Source organism: Alexandromys fortis, unplaced genomic scaffold, assembly GCF_014885135.2.
Source record: "Alexandromys fortis isolate MF-2015 unplaced genomic scaffold, M_Fortis_MF-2015_v1.1 scaffold_72, whole genome shotgun sequence".
NCBI classification, from domain to species: domain Eukaryota; kingdom Metazoa; phylum Chordata; class Mammalia; order Rodentia; family Cricetidae; genus Alexandromys; species Alexandromys fortis.
In genome coordinates, this window is record NW_026067969.1 from 9,189,862 (window position 1) to 9,208,398 (window position 18,537).

An 18,537-nucleotide genomic window follows, 5' to 3' on the forward strand; every position below is an offset into this window, starting at 1 on the left:
TCCTACGAAACCAATAGGTACAGTAGGATCAAAAACCCATTGCCATTGTTCTTGAGGTCTCAGTAATCCTCATTGTCCACTATGTTCAGCGAGACCGGTTTTAACCCGGGCTTTTTCAGACCCAGGCCAGTTGGCCTTGGTGAGTTCCTGATAGAACACCGAGACAGGGTTTCTCCATAGCTTTTTTGGTTCCTGTCCTGGAACTAGCTCTTGTAGACCAGGCTGGCCTCGAACTCGCAGAGATCCGCCTGCCTCTGCCTCCCTAGTGCTGGGATTAAAGGCGTGCACCACCACTGGCCCGACCTCGTGTTATATTTTATGATCACAGTCATAATTATTGAGAAGTGGCTGAGGCCTGGAATGGCTCCACTCTGCTGGTCTTTTCCCATTGTCACAGTGCATGTGATTTGGGGTCTGACTCACCTCTCAATTGCTGAGCATGCCTTCTATCAGATTTTCCCCCAGGAACAGTGTTACTGTGGGTGTAGCAAAAACTACACATAAAAGATGGGTGCTGGAATACCTGAAGGGTCTCTGTTACAATCAGATGTGAACTGAAACTCGGCTGGATAGCAAACACTCATCGGGCATTATTCCTTCCCCACGAGCCGGATGGCACTGCTCCACTGGCCCTAGGCAGCTCCACTGCACATGAACTCTGTTGACAGGGTATTTTTTTCTCTGAAGGGTTCTTTGGCAAGGGTGTAAATTGCGTCTGTCTTTGAAATTAAAATTTCACCTAGAAATCATGGGTTCATTTTTGCTTTTTGTCTGGTTCACAGTCATCCCTTACAATCTGCAGACTCGGGTCTTTTTCTGGTTTTATAATTGAGGATTCTTTCTAATGCCCCATCCTGACCTCCAGCTTAGGCACTCTGGAGGACACACACTGACCCATCTCATCCAAGCCTCCCCTCAGTTTTCTTCCTCCTGTCCCAGGATAGTCAGCAACTTCTGACGCTGACGTGTGATTTACTTTCTAGCATCCTTCGGTCAGTAAGTCCCTTCTCTTCTCAGCCTGTTGTCTTATCTCTCAGGGCATCTCTGACTTCCCCAAAAGAGCAACGTAGATGATAGGATACCTGCTCCAGTTTCATGGGCAAACTTCCTTACGGGCTGATTCTTCTTGGTGCATCTCTCTGGGGTTAGTTTTTCTGCCTTTTCTACCTGTCCATTCTTTGTTTTCTGGATTGCTTATTTTGAGATAGGGTCTCACACTGTAGCTCATGTTGGCCTCAAATGTCTAAAGTTGGAATGCAGATGGAAAGACTAGAGCTCAAGCAACCATCTTAGGCCATGAGATAGCCTCAGACTTAGAAAGTACTTAGGTCTATGACCCAGCATGCTCCTTACCTACTTTGAGCCAATAACTTCCTAACTTTTCACATATGAAGAAAATAGTTGTATCTTATTATGTCTTTATTCTCTTGCATTTCTTTTTTGTTGGTGGTGGTGGGGGGGGTTGCTTTGTTTTTTTGAGACAGGGTCTCTCTTTATAGCCTTGGTTGTCCTGGAATTCACTCTGTAGAACAGGCTGGCCTCAAGTTAGAGATCCAAATGCCTCTGCCTCCCGAGTGCTGGGATTAGAGACGTGCACCACCACTGCCCAGCTTCTCTTGCATTTCTAACAATTGTGGCCCAACCCAAAGAATAACAGTTAAATGAGAAAGTGACTCACAATAGCTACAGCCATATGATGCTCAGCCTTCATTACCCACTTGACTGGATTTAGAATCCCACTCAGAAGTCTCTGAGGACATTTGCGGAGAGGTTTAAGTAACAAGGAAAGACTCTAAATGTGGGCAGCACTATCCCTGTCCTGCAGTCTGGGGCTGAATAGACATGAACCAGAATTCACCTCTCTGCTTCTGGGTGGCAGACAAGGTCATGACTTCCTGCCACGGTGGACTATATGCCTTACACGGTGATTATGCCTTACACGGTGAGCCAGTTCAAACCTCTCCTTCCTTAGGTGCCCCACTCAGGCATTTTGTTACAGCAATGAGAAAAGGTAACACAATGTTTACACCTATCAGCCAAACACATTGAAAGAAACAAGAATCTGTACAAATGAAGATGATTTCACTGCTTTAAAAAATTAACATACTGGAGGTGGGAATTCCCGTCAGTGGTGTGCTTGCCTAGCAAGCACAAGGTTCTGGATTAGGTACCCAGTACCAAAGGAAGAAATTCACATTTTAACCAACTCATTTTCCCAAATGAACAGCACCATTTTATCATATTTTATATAATCACACTACATCTTTTTGTTTGTTTGTTTTGTTTTTCGAGACAGGGTTTCTCTGTGGTTTTGGAGCCTGTCCTGGAACTAGCTCTTGTAGACCAGGCTGGTCTCGAACTCACAGAGATCCGCCTGCCTCTGCCTCCTGAGTGCTGGTATTAAAGGCGTGCACCACCACCGCCCGGCATCATGCTACATCTTTACCAACATTTAGAATATATCTTGTCATTGCTATTTAAACGCTCTGGGAAGAGCAGGAAACTGATTGACTTTAATCTATTTAGTCTATTCATTCACTACCCATTGGCAAAGGTTACTCTGTAACAAGCACAGTTATAAAAATGAAATTTTGGGGTAAAGGTAGGGAGCAATCCTAATTCCACCTACCATGTATGCCAGCTCAGACACAGGGAGGGGGTGAGGATTCATGGAAACATTTTGTCCTCGTTACCCAGGCAGGGATGGGAATGTCTTCCCTCTCCTTCACAGCCATCTTAGACCCGCCACCAAGGTTTGGGGGTCTTGTGCATCATTTCCTATCACACGTGTTTTCTGTGACTTCCTACCTTAGTTAATATGAACCACCATGCTCCTCTACTACACTCAACACTGTCCGTGCCTATGAATCTGGTTTTCCTTCTCTTGTGCACATGTTCACACAGCTGAACTTGATGACACTGATTTCACACCTGTGTCTGACTGGTTTGACTCAGTGGAACTGTCTGAAAAGGTGTTCGGGTGATGTGAACGTCATCACCATCATCTACACATCACTAGGCATCTTGTCCATATAACATACCATGAATCCTTACAATGACTGTCTAAGGTGGGTACTGCTATCGCAGACACTGAAGATGAACAAACAGCTGGTAGCCAGTTTATCCAAGCACCTGAGCTGCAGGAACAGAACGATCAATCACAAATTCATGGCCAAGTTGGGGTACACATTAAGACCACTGATTGGTGAGGCGGCTAGGCAGGTAAAGTGCGTACTTGCTGCATAACTCTAAGCTTGATCTCCAGAAACCACATGGAAGAAGAAAACAAGTCCTCCTCCACCTGTGTACCATGTATACATGCACACACACACACACACACCCCATAGAAAACTGACTCCCAGAGTTGTCCTCCTCCACCTGTGTACCATGTATACATGCGCGCGCACACACACACACACCATAGAAAACTGACTCCCAGAGTTGTCCTCCTCCACCTGTGTACTGGTACACCATGTATACACACACACATACCATATACTTGCACACACAATAACAATAAAATAAATGTTAATTAAAAAATTAAAATCGCCAGGCAGTGGTGGCACATGCCTTTAATCCCAGCACTTGGGAGGCAGAGGCAGGCAGATCTCTGAGTTCGAGGCTAGCCTGATCTACAAGAGCTAGTTCCAGGATAAGCTCCAAAGCTACAGAGAAATCCTGTCTCGAAAAACATAAATAAATAGATAGATAGATAGATAGATAGATAGATAGATAGATAGATAGATAGATAAATAATCAAGTGAGCTAACAGGCCTGGGAAGGTTATGTAACTCACCTAGAACCGCCCACCAGCTGGAGTACTCTCACTGGAATTGAGTATTTGGACAAAGGATTTGAGCTCAGCTCAGACTGACCCCAGGTTTGAACCACCCCTCTGCCTTATCTCTCAAGGACTGCCTGGTGCACGCGTTCCTGATCCCCTGCCTCACATTCCAGCCACTGTTTCCTTCTCAGCTCAATCAACATAGCCACTTTTCCTCTTCCTTCCCAGCCAGCACTTAGGCCAGCTGTATCCCTCACGTGTGCCTCTCCTGTCACTACTCTGTGCCTGCAGCTTCCAGTACACGGGTCAGTGCCTCAGCTCCACTCAGCTCTCAGGTTCCTGGTCACAGACCAGCTTCCCACTGGCCCATCAGCTACTTCTGTCAACTGATTTCAGTCAGGGTCTCAAGCCTATTGAAACCTCCAATTTGACCAGTTCAACAGTCTCTCTAGCCCACAGCAGACTGGGTAGACCTTGTGTACTCTGTGACACCTCAAACCACATTAGTCCATCGGAATTGCTTAAATCCCTTCTCAGGTCCTCTTCCAACAGTTCTGATGAGCAGCCTATCCTAGATCCAGATGCACACCCTTCCACTAGAATTGCAGATCCTTCCTGAACCCCAGAATGTTGGGCAGATTGGGGGATGACACTCTTCCTGCTCTGGGGCCTGAGATTTCTTCCCACGGGGCCAGCAACAGAAGGCTTCAATAATTTCTTGAGGTTGTCTAAGAGACTGGCTGCAGCAAAAACCTTCTCTTAGTCTTCACTCAGGGAAAATAAAGGTAAATTCTTTGGAAGTCAGGACATAACTGACTGATGAACACCACAGCATGAGAGAAGGAAACTCTGATGTTGCCAACACAAAAGGGTCCAGTTCGGGGGCAGGAGAAAGACCCTGATGGAAGGAGGCAGAGGCAGGTGCCTGCACCATGGTCTTCCTTCTTAGTTGACCACGCTTCCTCTTGCCCCTCCCCCCAGCCCTTCCACTGTGCCCCAGAGTCCCCATACTGGCACTCATATCCCATGCTTACCACACAGCCCTCCTGAGCAATCCCTCATCCCCTACAGCAAACCCCAGGGGTCATAACTTAAGAATGACCTATCCAGAAGGCATTTGGAAGCCCCCGTGAAGAACGTCAGCTTCCCTCTCCCTGGCGCTGCCAGCTGCTGATGTTCCCAACAACAAACATGTTCAGCAAGAAGTCTCTTCTAGTACCAAGTGAGTGGATCAAACACCAATGAACAGTCCAGCCAAGGTGCACATGGCTCCCCAGACTCAAAATTGCCAGACTCCAGTTCACTGCCTTCTTCCTCCCCACCTAATATTCCTTTCAAACTCCATTTCTCAGTGACTGAACCCACCCTCCATCTCCTGTCAACAAAGCAAAACAGCAACATCACTCTCTTTCCCTACTACATCATCAAGCGAAGACCAACTACCTCTGACATCACCCTCCTTCCCTACTACATCATCAAGCGAAGACCAACTACCTCTGACATCACCCTCCTTCCTTACTACATCACCATGCAAGGGTTGGCCACTTTGGCTTCATACAAACATCCACCCATGGCCAAGACGAGGACCTGGCATCTGGACTCTGGTAAAAGCATCCATCATCTCCTGGTGTCTACCTTCTTCTTGCCATCATCCTTCACAGTACACCAGTGTCAGCAGTGACAGGGCCTGGAACCATCGATCCCAGGAAAAGGTCTAAATGCATGCTCGCTATCTGCTGAGCCTCTCTTTGAAGCCTCCTTCCACCAGCACTTCCTCCCAGTTTCTCATTCAACCACACATTCAAAACACACTGGCCTGACCACCACACCAGTTCACCCCTACTTATGTGTAGCTGCCCAAATGCACCCCCTACCCAAGATGCACTGCACTCAGAAAGCTGAAGCCTTTCTCTGAGACCTGAAACATGTGTGGTCTCAGGAGCTTCCATTCCCAAGTGTGGCCTCTCCCAACACTGCCCTATTCTCATTAACTATCTCCTGCCCATTAAGACCACAGTCCCCAAGGCAGTGACACAGTGTAGAGCCCTGCTGCATGCTCCACAGATGTGCACAACATGACTAAAAACCACTAGTGAATCAAGGCATCCCACCATTCCCTCAAGAAGTGAGGAAGCAGCCAGACAACAGCCCAGAAGGAGAAGATTAGCTGACAGGTGGACAGTCCTGAGCAGCATGGCAGAGATTTCTAGCTCAGTTCAAGCAATGTCATTTCCTAGGACCGGGATTCATCTCTCCCTTGTCCTTAACACTGGCCAAACTGGCATTCTCCGGCCTCCAACTTTTGAGGTATTTTTTTTCTTTTTGGGTTTTCAAGACAGGGTTTCTCTGTGTAATGTGTCCTGTAATTTGCTCTGTAGACTAGGCTGTACTTGAACTCACAGAGATCTGCCTGCTTCTGCCTCCTGAGTGCTGCAATTAAAGGGGTGTGCCACCATAGCTGGCTATGCCTCCAATTCTTAAGTGTTGGATGACAGACAAAATGTCACCACACTGGGCTGCTGATTTATTACTGCTCTGTGCTTAGTCACCTAATATTTGTACAAGAGGGGACAGGGCTGGTTCCTACTGCTCCACAGCCAGCACAGTGTCAACTCCCTAGCCCCAACATGGACTGCACAAGTAGACAGAGAGATAGACAGATGGCAGGACAGGAAGAACGAGGAGCAAGGCTTCCCTCTACCTTTGGCTGCAGGTGTGGTCTGACACTTCCAGCTCCTTCACGCTCCCTCAATCCTGGGCTTCCCTGGTTAGGAAGGATGTACATACACCAGGGAACTCCTCAGGGCAAATTCTGGCTCCACACTGGTGATTTTTTCCAAAATTCAGGCTGTTCCTCCCTATTCCAGGAGCACCACTGGGTATGCTAATAAAACTGGGTTCCAAGACCTTTCCAAGCCTAAGAAACTCCCCCACAACCGCCAGCCCAGACTCATGATGGAAGTCGAAGAACAGAGACATTTTCTTCTTTGTCAGCCACCATCACCAGAGAGACAGCAGAGCCCCACACTCAGGGCTTAGTCCTGCTCCCTTGCACTCACAATGACGACTCAACAAAACACCCGCTTCAGAGGTTGTCATCTGAGATGAACCCTTAATTGCTGACATGGTTTATTAGCAGTCATGTACAACAGTTAGCAACTGCTGCAAGATCATTGCAGCCAATGGGTGTGCTCACATGGCTGAGAAACCAGGGCCACTGAGCAGTAAAGTCTCTGCCCTCATCTGGGAAGGGCAGAAGCATGAACCTCCAGACTGACACTCCACCCAATAAGCACAAAGGTGTGGGGTGCTAAGTGCAAAGGTGCCCAAGATAAGTTACTTAAAAAAAAAACTAGCAAGTCAGCAAGGAGGCCACACACCAATCAGCAAATAACTTCTAATTGAAACCCTTTCTAACACAGAACCCGAATCCTAACTCTGGTCATCAGGCACCAAGCACACACCTCATGCTGTTTACTACAAAGTCCTAACACTTCAATTTGAACTTAACTCCCTAAATCCAATGAGAGGAAATTTAAAATACATAAAAATCAAGCAAAACTATAATAGGTGTTTTTATCCAATACAGCTCCATTTCCTCACCTCACCCGTGACTCCACCAGGTGAGTATCAGATTATACTTTAGGGTCTCTGGGGTGTGAAAAGAGGCACCTACAGGGGCAAAAGAACCAATTCTCTCATAGCCACACGTTGGATAATCAACCCCTCTTGAGCTCCCACTGTCTTAGGTGCATCACATCTACCTTGCCTACCCTGCCCAATCAACATGAAGTGGAGCTAACTGTCACTGGGATATTCTGAGCGCTTGTAAAGTGCTCCAATATTACAGGATGGAGGGGACCTCTGAGCCAACACCTTCTTGTTTTATGGACTTAAATCAGTCCATTTTCTTCATCAGTTCATTCTTCATACATTTAACTAACCATCAGATACCCACTGGTGAGCAAAAGAGCCAATCCCTGGCACTGTAGATCCTGCACCATGGACCCAGCCACTTATTTAAAGAGTTTGTCTGCAGGCCTGGCTAATGACTTGGTCTTCTTTCTTTAAGGAATTAGACACGCAGAAGGGTTTAGGCACTGGGAATGGCATTCTCAGGTCCTTCTGACTACCCCAGCCATTCTACCTTACCGGAGGGGAGATTCACAAATTGTCAATGGTCACATGGTGTCATTCCATGACACCACAACATTGTGGAAGACCTGGAGGGGGCAATCTACAAATGTTACTGGACTTGAAGAGTCACAGATATGGTGCCAGGAAAGAAAGGCTTAAACCAGAAATGATCACACCTGTAATCCTAGCACTTGGGAAGTGGGGATGGGAGTATCAGAGATTCAAAGGCACCCTTGGCCACATAATGAATTCAAAGCCACTCTGGGACAAATAAATACCAGAAGGGAGGGAGGGAGGGAGGGAGGGAGGGAGGGAGGAAGGAGAGTAAGGGAGAGAGGGAGAAGCTATAGAGAACACAGAATGAAGGAAATGTCTTAAAACAGTGAAAGTCACTAATTCCATATAACAAATTTTATTAGCACAAAGAAGCAAAACAAGCTCTTCTGAATATATTGTTTTCCATAAATATTTAATTCAAAACTGTACTAAGAGATTTCCCTTGCCCTACTTACCAGATTCCACAAGAGTGGGTGAGAATGACTGGACTCAATAATTGTGGACTTAAAGATGCTCTTTAATCGCTCCTTCTTTCCCAAATGAAGTCATTTCAAGAAACTTGTGACTGTCACGGCCAACCATTTAAATTTACTTCCAACTGTTAAATAACTGTCTTAACATTAAACTCAAACCTTATAATAAAAATATCTAAATATGGGGCTGGAGAGATGGCTCAGTGGTTAAAGTGGCTGCTCTTCCAGAGGACCTGGGTTCAGTTCCCAGCACTCACATGGTAGCTAACAACTGCCTCTAACTGCATTTCCAGAGGATTTGCTGTACTGTTCTATCTTCCATGGGCACAGTTTGCATATGGAAGACACACACAACACAAACATAAACACACACACAGGGGAGAAGATATGCTACATATAAAGGACACAACATAGACGATACAACAATGAAGCAGGAGGGCCAGGCCAGGGATTTCCTGGACAGCTTCAGCCCAAAGGTAACTGCATCTCTCTCTAGTACTCTCCACTTTCTGAGATCAAGACCTGCATCTGCCACGCCAATGCAGAATAAAATCTGCCCACCTTTCTGGCTGTTCCAGCCCCACTGCCAGTCATCTGAGAGTCAACACAATCCTTGAACAATGAGTCACATAGCTTTCACATGTGATTCCCCCAAAAGGCATCCCAGAAAGCAGTAGCCATGATGAAAAGAGAGCCTCGTCCTAGCACACATGTAGAGTTGCTCTTGAGCGAGCTCTTTGCCAAGTGCTGTTTGGTGCCATTTCTTGGAAACCCCATGAGGGCCGTACAGAGGGAGGCACTACCACAGCTCTGCACAAGTGAGAAGACGGAGGTGGAGGCACTTCCTGGAGGCCAGGCACTCACAGCGGTGCAGACTCTGTGCCTCAAGCACGGGTGTGTCAGCCTCTCTGACACTTGGAAATAAACCTCCCCCAAAGAGTAAATGAATGCAGTTCTGCAGAAGCACAGCAGAAGGATGCAGGCCCTGGGTCCTAGAGAGTGCAGATGAAACACTCATCCCCACCCAGTACTTTCCACCCTAACCTCCTACCAAAGCTCAGGCAAGCAGCATGCTTACCATGACTCAGAGAAATGGCTCAGCAATTAAGAACACTTGCTGCTCTTGTAGAGAACCACAATTTGGTTTCTAGCACCCCCATAAAGATACACAACCACCTGTTACTCCAGATTCAGGGGATCTAACACACTCTTCTATACTCAATGGGCTCCTCCACATACATAGTGCACAAAAACTCATGCAAGCATACACATAAGTAAAATGAATAACGCTTTTAAAAATCTGTAGGTGACAGATTCAACACAATGCCCATCAAAATCCCAGCAAAATTCTTCAAAGACCTCGAAAGAACAGTACTCAACTTCATATGGAAAAGCAAAACACCCAGGATAGCCAAAACAATCCTGTACAGTAAAAAAAAACTTCTGGAGGCATCACAATCCCTGACTTCAAATTCTACCACAGAGCTACAGTACTGAAAACAGCCTGGTATTGGCATAAGAACAGACAGGAGGACCAATTCCCAGCAACCACATGGTGGTTCACAACCATCTGTAATGGGGTCTGGTGCCCTCTTCTGGCCTGCAGGAAGAAGAGAATATTGTATACAGACAGAATATTGTATACATAATAAATAATTCTTTTAAAAAAAAGCCATGTCTGGTTCATCCAGTGAACCAGTAACACACACACACATGCCATGTCTGTATGCCTACTGTCTGTGAAAAGACACTATGGCCACAATAAGGAAATCATTTAATTGGGGTGGCTGGTGGCTTACAGTTTCAGAGGTTGAGTCCATTATTACCATGGTAGGGAACAATGGCAGCATGTAAGCAGACATGGTGCTCGAAACATCTTGATCAGAGGGCAACAGGAGTAGACTGAGTGTCGTTACACTGAGTGAAGCTTGAGCAAAAGAGACCTCAAAGCCTGTCCACACAGTAACACACATCCTCCAACAAAGCCTCACCTACTTCAATAAGGCCACATCTAATAGTGCCACTCCCTTTAGGGGACATTTTCTTTCAAACCACCACACCTACAAACTGTATCTCTACACTCACGCTTAACTGCCCAGTGAGCATCTACTGGCAAAAACTAGAGTCTACTTTGGGCTGTGAGCCACAGCAGCCCACCTGCTCCAGGCATCTACATGGCCTGCAGCTTTGTTGCGCATGTTCTGCTAGAATGATGTTCTCTCCTCTGCACAACCCCAGAGATAAATCTGACCACCACCACCCATCTTACAGACAAGGAAACCAAGATGCGGGACCAGTAAGTAAGTTGCTACTATCATACAGTCAGTAAGTGCCAGGGCTAGACTTCAAATCAAGGACTAAATGAAAATCAACTCTTAATTGTCAGCAACCAAATCCCTTTTCCTTTCTCTTTCAGTTCTCTGTCTCACATCCAGATACATGGACTGCCCTTTAACCTATTGTTCACTGGGACCAAAGCCATTTCATTCCTAGAGAAAAAAAAGGGGGAGGGCATCTTTTGTTAGTCTTCTAAATAATGCCTGCTAACCAGGGCTGAGTAAACACCATGGGGTGGGGGGGATGAAAAACCAGTGCTTACAGTATCAGAGGAATTCTATGTACCAGCAGGAACATTCTCTACTGTTGAAACCACTTTCAAAAGAGAAAGTGAATACACAAGGTGGGGAGGGGGAAATCTGTATAAACTGCTACAATAGAAAAAAAAACAGAATAAACAACAACAACAACAACAAAACTGCTCACAGCAGCTGCCTCCAGGGAGAGGACTAGAAACTCAGACAGACACCTCCCAGCTGAGCTCCCTACTTGCTTAAAATAATCCCTGTAATTTTTGTTTAAACTTCTTAAGAGATAAAAATTTTACCACACTATTTAAAAGCAATGACTGTGACCAAGAGAGACTATGTGAACAAAGACTGCATGAGCTCAGTGTGTAGTGAGGCAGGGCTGTAGGAAGGCTTTGCTTTCCTTCATTTTTTACTAGTTCTTTGAGAATTTCTATAATGTGTTTTGATCATTTCACCCCAACTCCTCCCAAATCCACCCCTTCCTTACCCATTCAATTCTGTTTCCTCTTTGTTTTTGTTTTAAACCCATCCAAGTCCAACGTGTGCTGCACATATATTCTTAGACGTGTGGAAAATGCCTTAGCGTATGGCAAACGACTACACTTAAGGAAAACTGATTTTCACCTCTTCCAGCAGCTATCAATTGCCAACTGCTCTGTAGCCAGGAGTGGAACTTCATGCCCACCTCCCCTTTCCATGATGGAATTTGGTCTAGCTTAGACTTGCATGGGTCTTGTGCATGCTGGCACGAATGCTGGGTTCCTGTGTGCAGCTTCCCTACTGTGTCTGGAGGACACTGCTCTCTCATCGTCACCCACCACCTGCGGCTCCTCAGTCTTTCCACCCCCTTCCTCTTTAACGATCCTTGAGCCTTAGGAGAAGGGATGTGATACAGGGGTCCCCCTAGGGTTGAGTACTCCACTGTCTCTGATTTTCTGCATCTTAACCAGTTGTGAGTTTGTGTTAACTACCATCTATCTACTCTAAGAAGCAGCTTCCCTGATGAGGGTTGAGGGATGTTCTACTCTACAGGTATAACAATAAGTATTAGGAGTTGGTTTAATACTGTCTATTTAGCAAAATCACTTAGTAGGTTCTTACCTGGGGCATATGACCTTGTCTAGCCACAGGTTCTTGGCCCCATAATAGTTCCAGGTATTGGTTTCATCTTGCAGAGCAAGCCTCAAGTCCAGTTAGAAAATGACTGGAATCTACCACGACATTTATGCCACTAGTGTGCCTGTGGTCATGTCTTGCCAGGCAAATCACTGAGTTCACAGGGTGCTTAGTTGAGTAGGACTGAAGATTACTTTTCTCCTCTGACGGTATGCATAGCTGGAAGGGTATACCAGGACTATGGAAGTGGCCAGTAGGAATGAAGCTTCCAGATGACTATCAGTTTGGTTTCTCCATGTTCTATGATCCAAGTATGTGGTATCTTCAGCAACAGGGTCTTAACATCAAGTTTTGAAGAGTAACCAATAGCACTGGCAATAGCCTATAGTGTTTGAGGGTCTAAGGAATCTCACTGGCCAACAACTCTAAAAGAGGTTAACTAATTCCTGGAACTGAACTTTTATTTGTTAGTCTGAGGTATCAAGTGGGTCACTGGTATGCCGTTACAGGGTAACCCTATCTTAACTTTTTATATAAGTATTATGTATATATGTGTGTGTAATATATGTATAGATACATGCATATACACACACATGTATGGAAGCTTCTATAGTAGGTTTCCCTAAGACTTTATTTATCCCTCCCTGTATTCCCTTTCCCTGCCCTCCCAATCCTCATCCCAATTTAACTCTTCCTGTTTCATAGCTTTTATAGATTATTTTCTTTGAGACCAGGTCTATGTAATCCTGAGGGGCCTGGAACTCACTGTGTAGACCAGACTGGCCTTGAAAGCACAGAGATCTATCTGCCTCTGTCTCATGAATGCTGGGATTAAAGATGTGCACCACTACACCTGGCCTTGACACTCTTGTGCAACAGACAAAACCCATGCTAATGGCACAGCAACAGACTTGCAAGCGGTGCTGACAGTCAGCCAGAGCAGTTTCCTAGAGAACATCCTTCATCTGCTCCTTTAAGATTTGGTAACTCCCTACCTGCTGCCAAACAGAGGCTATACTGCTCCGTTTTATTTTCTGAAACAGGCAGTTGTGAGCTGTCTGATGTGGGCGCTAGGAACTGAACTCAGGTCCTCTGGAAGATTACCAAGTGTCCAAAATACTGAGGCACCTCTTCAGCTCCTATACAGGTACTTTTAAAAGAACTAAACCACGGTCACTGGCTTCTGCTTTCCTGCTCTTCTGAAAGGTGTGAAGATTTTCAGCTTGCCATCAGAAGCCAGAGCTAACACTCCCAAGGATCGCACAGTCCAGCATTCTCCCACTCAGCTAAGAAAACGCAGGTCTGGGAAGGGAAGGAGACTTGTTGAAGGTTATGTAAGAAGCAGAGGCCTCAGAATCCCTGGTCCTCAACTCCTTGCATGTCACGTGCTGTTCTTAGTAATAGCTGTTGGAAGCTGGCAGGAGGGGACAGGGCAGGAAGAGAAAGGTACCAAGACTGGTGCCAAGTCACTGAAGCACCTTCGGATAGCTTACTGATCCTTCACAACACTTTTACAAGGTATTCAGGCTTCTTCTTAATATTTACAAATAAGGAACCCAAAGCTCTGAGAAGATAAAAGCTGGTACTAGGTCACACAGCAGGAAGAACAGTGGGAGCTCCAAGACAATCTGCCTGTCCACCAAGCCAGAGTGGAAAGGAGGAGGCTGGGGACAGACCACACTGGTTTTAGAGGTAACAGTTTTCTATTATGCAGTTTTTTCTCAGCTCTGAATGCTAGCACCCCCAATAGCAAATTGAAAAGCCAATCATGGGGCCTGTGAAATGGCTCAGAAATTAAAGATGCCTACCACCAAGTCTGAACATCTGAGTTTGATACCTGGGACCCACATGGTAGAAGCAGAGGACAGACTCCCACATGCACAAACACAAAATAAATACAATAAAAACACTTTTAAGAAGAAAGAAAAATGAATCATCTTATTTTCTGGCATGTGCTCTTATTGTTAGCCACCAGGCTTGGGGCTTCACTCTGACACATAAGACATGAAAGGCAGCTCCTAAGAGACACTTGTATAGCTTCTGCCAAGACAGGGTGGAACAACCCACTCATGCCCCTTCTAGTCATACCACCTGCCACACAAGTGCCTATCCCTGAGACATGTCCATATTACCACTGGATCACCATACCAGGTGTAGTAAGGGAGGCCAGCACTATGGTGTTTGGTCCCCAAAAGTCCCGAGCTTCTAAAATGAAGACAAATTTAAGCCAGCAAGAAGTGTCTGTCCAAGCCGGGCGGTGGTGGCACACGCCTTTAATCCCAGCACTCGGGAGGCAGAGGCAGGCGGATCTCTGGGAGTTCGAGACCAGCCTGGTCTACAAGAGCTAGTTCCAGGACAGAAACCCTGTCTCGAAAAACCAAAAAAAAAAAGAAAAAAAGAAAAAAGAAGTGTCTGTCCACATGGCACGGACAGAAAGGACCGCAGGTCAGATTGGCCAACTGCTAGTGAGGTAACACCGGGTAACCAAAGGTCACATGCAGATAAAGGATACTTCTGAAGCAAGGAGCCATATCGTCTCTCTCCCTTCTCTCTGTCTCGGTAAACACCTAATGAAGGTCCATGGTGCTCTTCATCCTGAAGTCTTCCTTCTGGAGCATGGCAGAATCAAGCTGAATGGGAGTGGGAGCATTCCATAAGGCTCCACTATAAGCCTAATCCATCAGCATAGAGCCCTCCCTGAGCCTGGGGTCTAAAGGTCAGCCAACAACTAAACACACTTCACTTTTCATTGACAGTGGTTCCCCAGGCCGCAGTAGCCAGCTCCAAGCCTCTCAGGGAGCACCATGATCTGAAACTCCACTAGTTTGGAGGAGGGTGCCTCACCACAAACCTCATTCCAAACACTCAAGAAAGAGGCCTCATGTCACCTTTTGTCAAGCAATTCCCTTCTGGCCCTTGGAAGGTCACAATTAGGCATCGGGATGCTCATGTTGCAAACAACAAAACACTCAAAAAGGCAAAAATAACTCCCAGGCGTCACAGAGCCAGAAAGCTGAGTTTTGGCTCAAGTTCCGCCTCTTCACCCTCACCACGCTATCTTTTTGAGACCAGCCCTCTGAAGAACTGCAAGAGCATCTGCTGCCTGCAGTCAACAATCCAGACCCCTTCCGAGCATCGCACCAATGACTACCTAGAAGAGCATACATTTTCCAACAACCGATCAACCAATGAACGCCAACCACCCCGCAATCCAGCCATGCCCCTTCAACAGCAACAGGGGAGTTTAAAAAAAAAAAAAATAGCACGCCGCACTTAGGGCTTGGCGTGGCACAGGGAAGCAGCCGGCCTATTAACCAGGGGAGCTGCGATCCCAGTGCCACTCCGCAAAGACACAGGCAGACCTGGCCAGCCCCTCCAGAGCCCTCAGAGAAGCCAAAGCCTGGACGGCGGAGAGGGCAGCTTCCCTTCTCCGGGGTGGGACCCACTCACCCTCCCGCAGCTCCTCACCTGCGGCCCGGCTTCCGGACCAGCCAACAATCCTCAGCCCCGCCCCCCGCCCCTACAGGGTTTTCCCCAGCCCCGCCCACTGCACCTGTGCTTTTTCCCCGGCTCCCTCGCAGCCCCCTCCCACTGCCGCCCCACCTCCCCCGCACCTGAGCCCTTTCTCCGCCTCTAGCCCGCACACACGTTCTAGTTCCCGCCCCTGGGACCTGGAGCCCGCCCAAGACCCCTGCGCCTAGCCCAGGCTCCCGACCCCGCCTCCCGCAGCTGCGCCCTTTCCCGTCACCACCCCCCACACGCTGTCATTCGCGCCCCTGGGACCCGAGCCGGCCATAGCTCCGCCCCTCGAGCCCAGGCCCCGCCCCGGCCCCTCAGACCTAGGGTCCCGCCCCCCGCACCTGCAGCTACTCGAGCCCCGGGCCCCGCCCCACCCCGCCCCACCCCGCCCCGCCAGCGGCTCCTCTCACCGCCTCTCTCGCCGCTGCAGTCCCGGCTGGTCACCTTGACGCGAGCCACAGTGGCTGCCGCCGCTTCCTCATGGCTCTGCGAAAGGCCCAGCGGCAGCGGCGCCTTCGTTCCGAGACTGGGGCCGGGCCAAGCCGGGTTGAGGACAGGCCGGGCGCAAGCTTGAAACGCGGGGCCGACGCGGGAGCCCAGCCGGTGCCCAGCCGCAGTAGGAACCGTCCGCTCCCGGACCTGAACGGCAGGCGGATCAGCCAATCAGAGTGAAGCACCACACCGAGCTCCTCCAACCAGCTTGTCGCAGGGGCGGAGACACGCAAATGAACCGACTGGTAAAGCCAGTGCGCAGCCGCTGCAGCAGCGGTCCCCCACCGGCCTCGGCCTGGGCTTCAGCCTCCAGACGCTAAGGTTTGCAGGGATGTTGGGCCACCCTCTTCGGACACAACCACCCGCCACGCCCACCCCCTGCATTGAAATAGCTGTGCGCTTATTCTGCACGCATCCTTCCAGACCTCACCCACTTAAATTTCTACCTAGAGTTTCTCGTTTTCAACAACAAAAAAATGGCTTTGTGAGCAAGACATCACCACCTTAGCACCCATTCTTTACGACTCAGAGATAATCACAGTCCAGTAACACACTTTGGGGTTCTTGGGGCTGATCCATGTATTTCACAGCTAGTAAAAGTCAGGCCTGAGGAGGGTCTTGCCCAAGACCATACCAGATTCAAAGGGGGGTAGGCCTAAAAGCTGTCTCCCTGCACCCAGGCCTTTTACGCTGGGCCAGGTATGTGCAGTGAACAGAGGTTGAGTCATAGGCTAAAAGACACAGGTGGCGAGTTATAAAGACCGTGCAAGACAGGGACGGCTGTGAAGGCCTGAAGGTCGGGAACCACAGCAAAATTCTGTCATGCCTACCAAAGAAAGGAGGTAGGATGCTTCTTAGACATGTAGACAAGATCATCGCTTTGATACCTTTGTAATTCGTGGTGCTGTAGCATTAGCCTATAGAAAGATTTCGATTGCACTATCCAAAAGAAGAGGGAGGGGGGAAACAATAGAGTCAGCAAATTTAAACCTTCTGGTGTATGGTGGTGGAATACAGCATCTCTGAGGCAAACGTCTACTATTTTGCATTAAGAACACAGTAATGATCAAAGAATAGTCTCAACTGTTTCCCTTAAATAAACCAAAAAGATGCATGATGTGATGGTTCTGGAAGATGCTGAATCCAGAGATGTGTAGGGTGAGAACAGAGTGCAAAAACTTGAGGGAGATTAGGGAAGAGTGTTTGGTGGCCAAGCAAGAAGACCTAAGTTCAAGTGCTCAGAACACACATAAGAAGACGGGCATGGTTGTGCAGCTACCTGTAGCCCTACTGCTTAGGGTTGGGCGATGAAAGCAGGAGACTTGCTGTGGTCTGCTGACTGCCAGGTTCAGCCTGAGACACTGTCTCAAGGGAATAAGAGGGAGAGTGTAGAGCCGGACACTTGACATCCTCCTCTGGCCTCTGCAAGTTCGTGAGCGTGCATCACCTGCACACATACAAACCACACACAAAATAAAAACAACTGTAACTGTTTTGATAAATATTTATAAATTATTATAAAGCTTAGAGGGACCTGCTGCTTGAGTCCAAGCCCTGATTGTGTCAGCAACTAGATGTGTGCACACATGCCAGCTATTTTTGCATGCTCAGATTCTTTATGGCGGATGAATGTTAGGGAGGCTGGAGAGCTGGCTCAGCAGATAAGAGTGTGTACTGCTCTGGTAGAGGATCCAACTTCAGTTCTAGGCACTCATATCAGGTGTCTCACAACTACCTATAACTCCAAATCCAGGTCAAGCTGTCACCTCTGGCCTCTTCTTCCACAGGAACCTGCAATTGTATGTAAATATTCTCACACACACACACAATTTTAAAGTGCATTTTAAAAATATTTTTTAAAGATTATTTTGCAGGGCAATGATGGCACAAACCTCTAATCCCAGCAGTCTGGAGGCAGAGGCAGACGGATCTCTGTGAGTTCAAGGCCAGCCTGGTCTATAGAGTGAGTTCCAGGACAGCTAGGGCTACACAGAGAAACCCTGTCTCAAACAACAACAGCAAAAAATATAGTGCTTGAAGTTCTAGCAATAGCAATAAGACAGCATAAGGGGATTCGTATTGGAAAGGAAGAAGTTAAGCTTTCGTTATTTGCAGATGATATGATAGTATACATAAGCGACCCCAAAAACTCTACCAAAGAACTCCTACAGCTGATAAACAACCTTTAGTAATGTGGCAGGATACAAGATCAACTCCAAAAAATCAGTTGCCTTCCTATACACTAAGGATAAGGAAACAGAGAGGGAAATCAGAGAAGCATCACCTTTCACGATAGCCACAAATAGTATAAAATATCTTGGGGTAACTCTGACCAAGGAAGTGAAAGATCTATTTGACAAGAACTTTAAGT

The 18,537-nt window shown here is 47.4% G+C and overlaps 1 protein-coding gene across 11 annotated transcripts in view; it reads right to left on the reverse strand.

Annotated features, from left to right (window-relative positions):
- Ralgps1 (Ral GEF with PH domain and SH3 binding motif 1) overlaps window positions 1-18,470 on the reverse strand; it is a 251,711-nt gene extending 233,241 nt beyond the window's left edge. For 5 of the 11 annotated variants that reach the window (XM_050154886.1, XM_050154887.1, XM_050154882.1 and 2 more), the window contains exon 1: window positions 16,085-18,469. The gene's annotated coding sequence lies outside the window, so the exon portion shown is untranslated. Of the gene's footprint in view, window positions 1-6,485; window positions 6,861-15,769; window positions 15,792-16,084 lie in introns of those variants that run through there. The other 6 variants (XR_007594100.1, XM_050154890.1, XM_050154889.1 and 3 more) reach the window with 6 other exon arrangements.
- Between the last annotated feature and the right edge of the window lie 67 nt (window positions 18,471-18,537).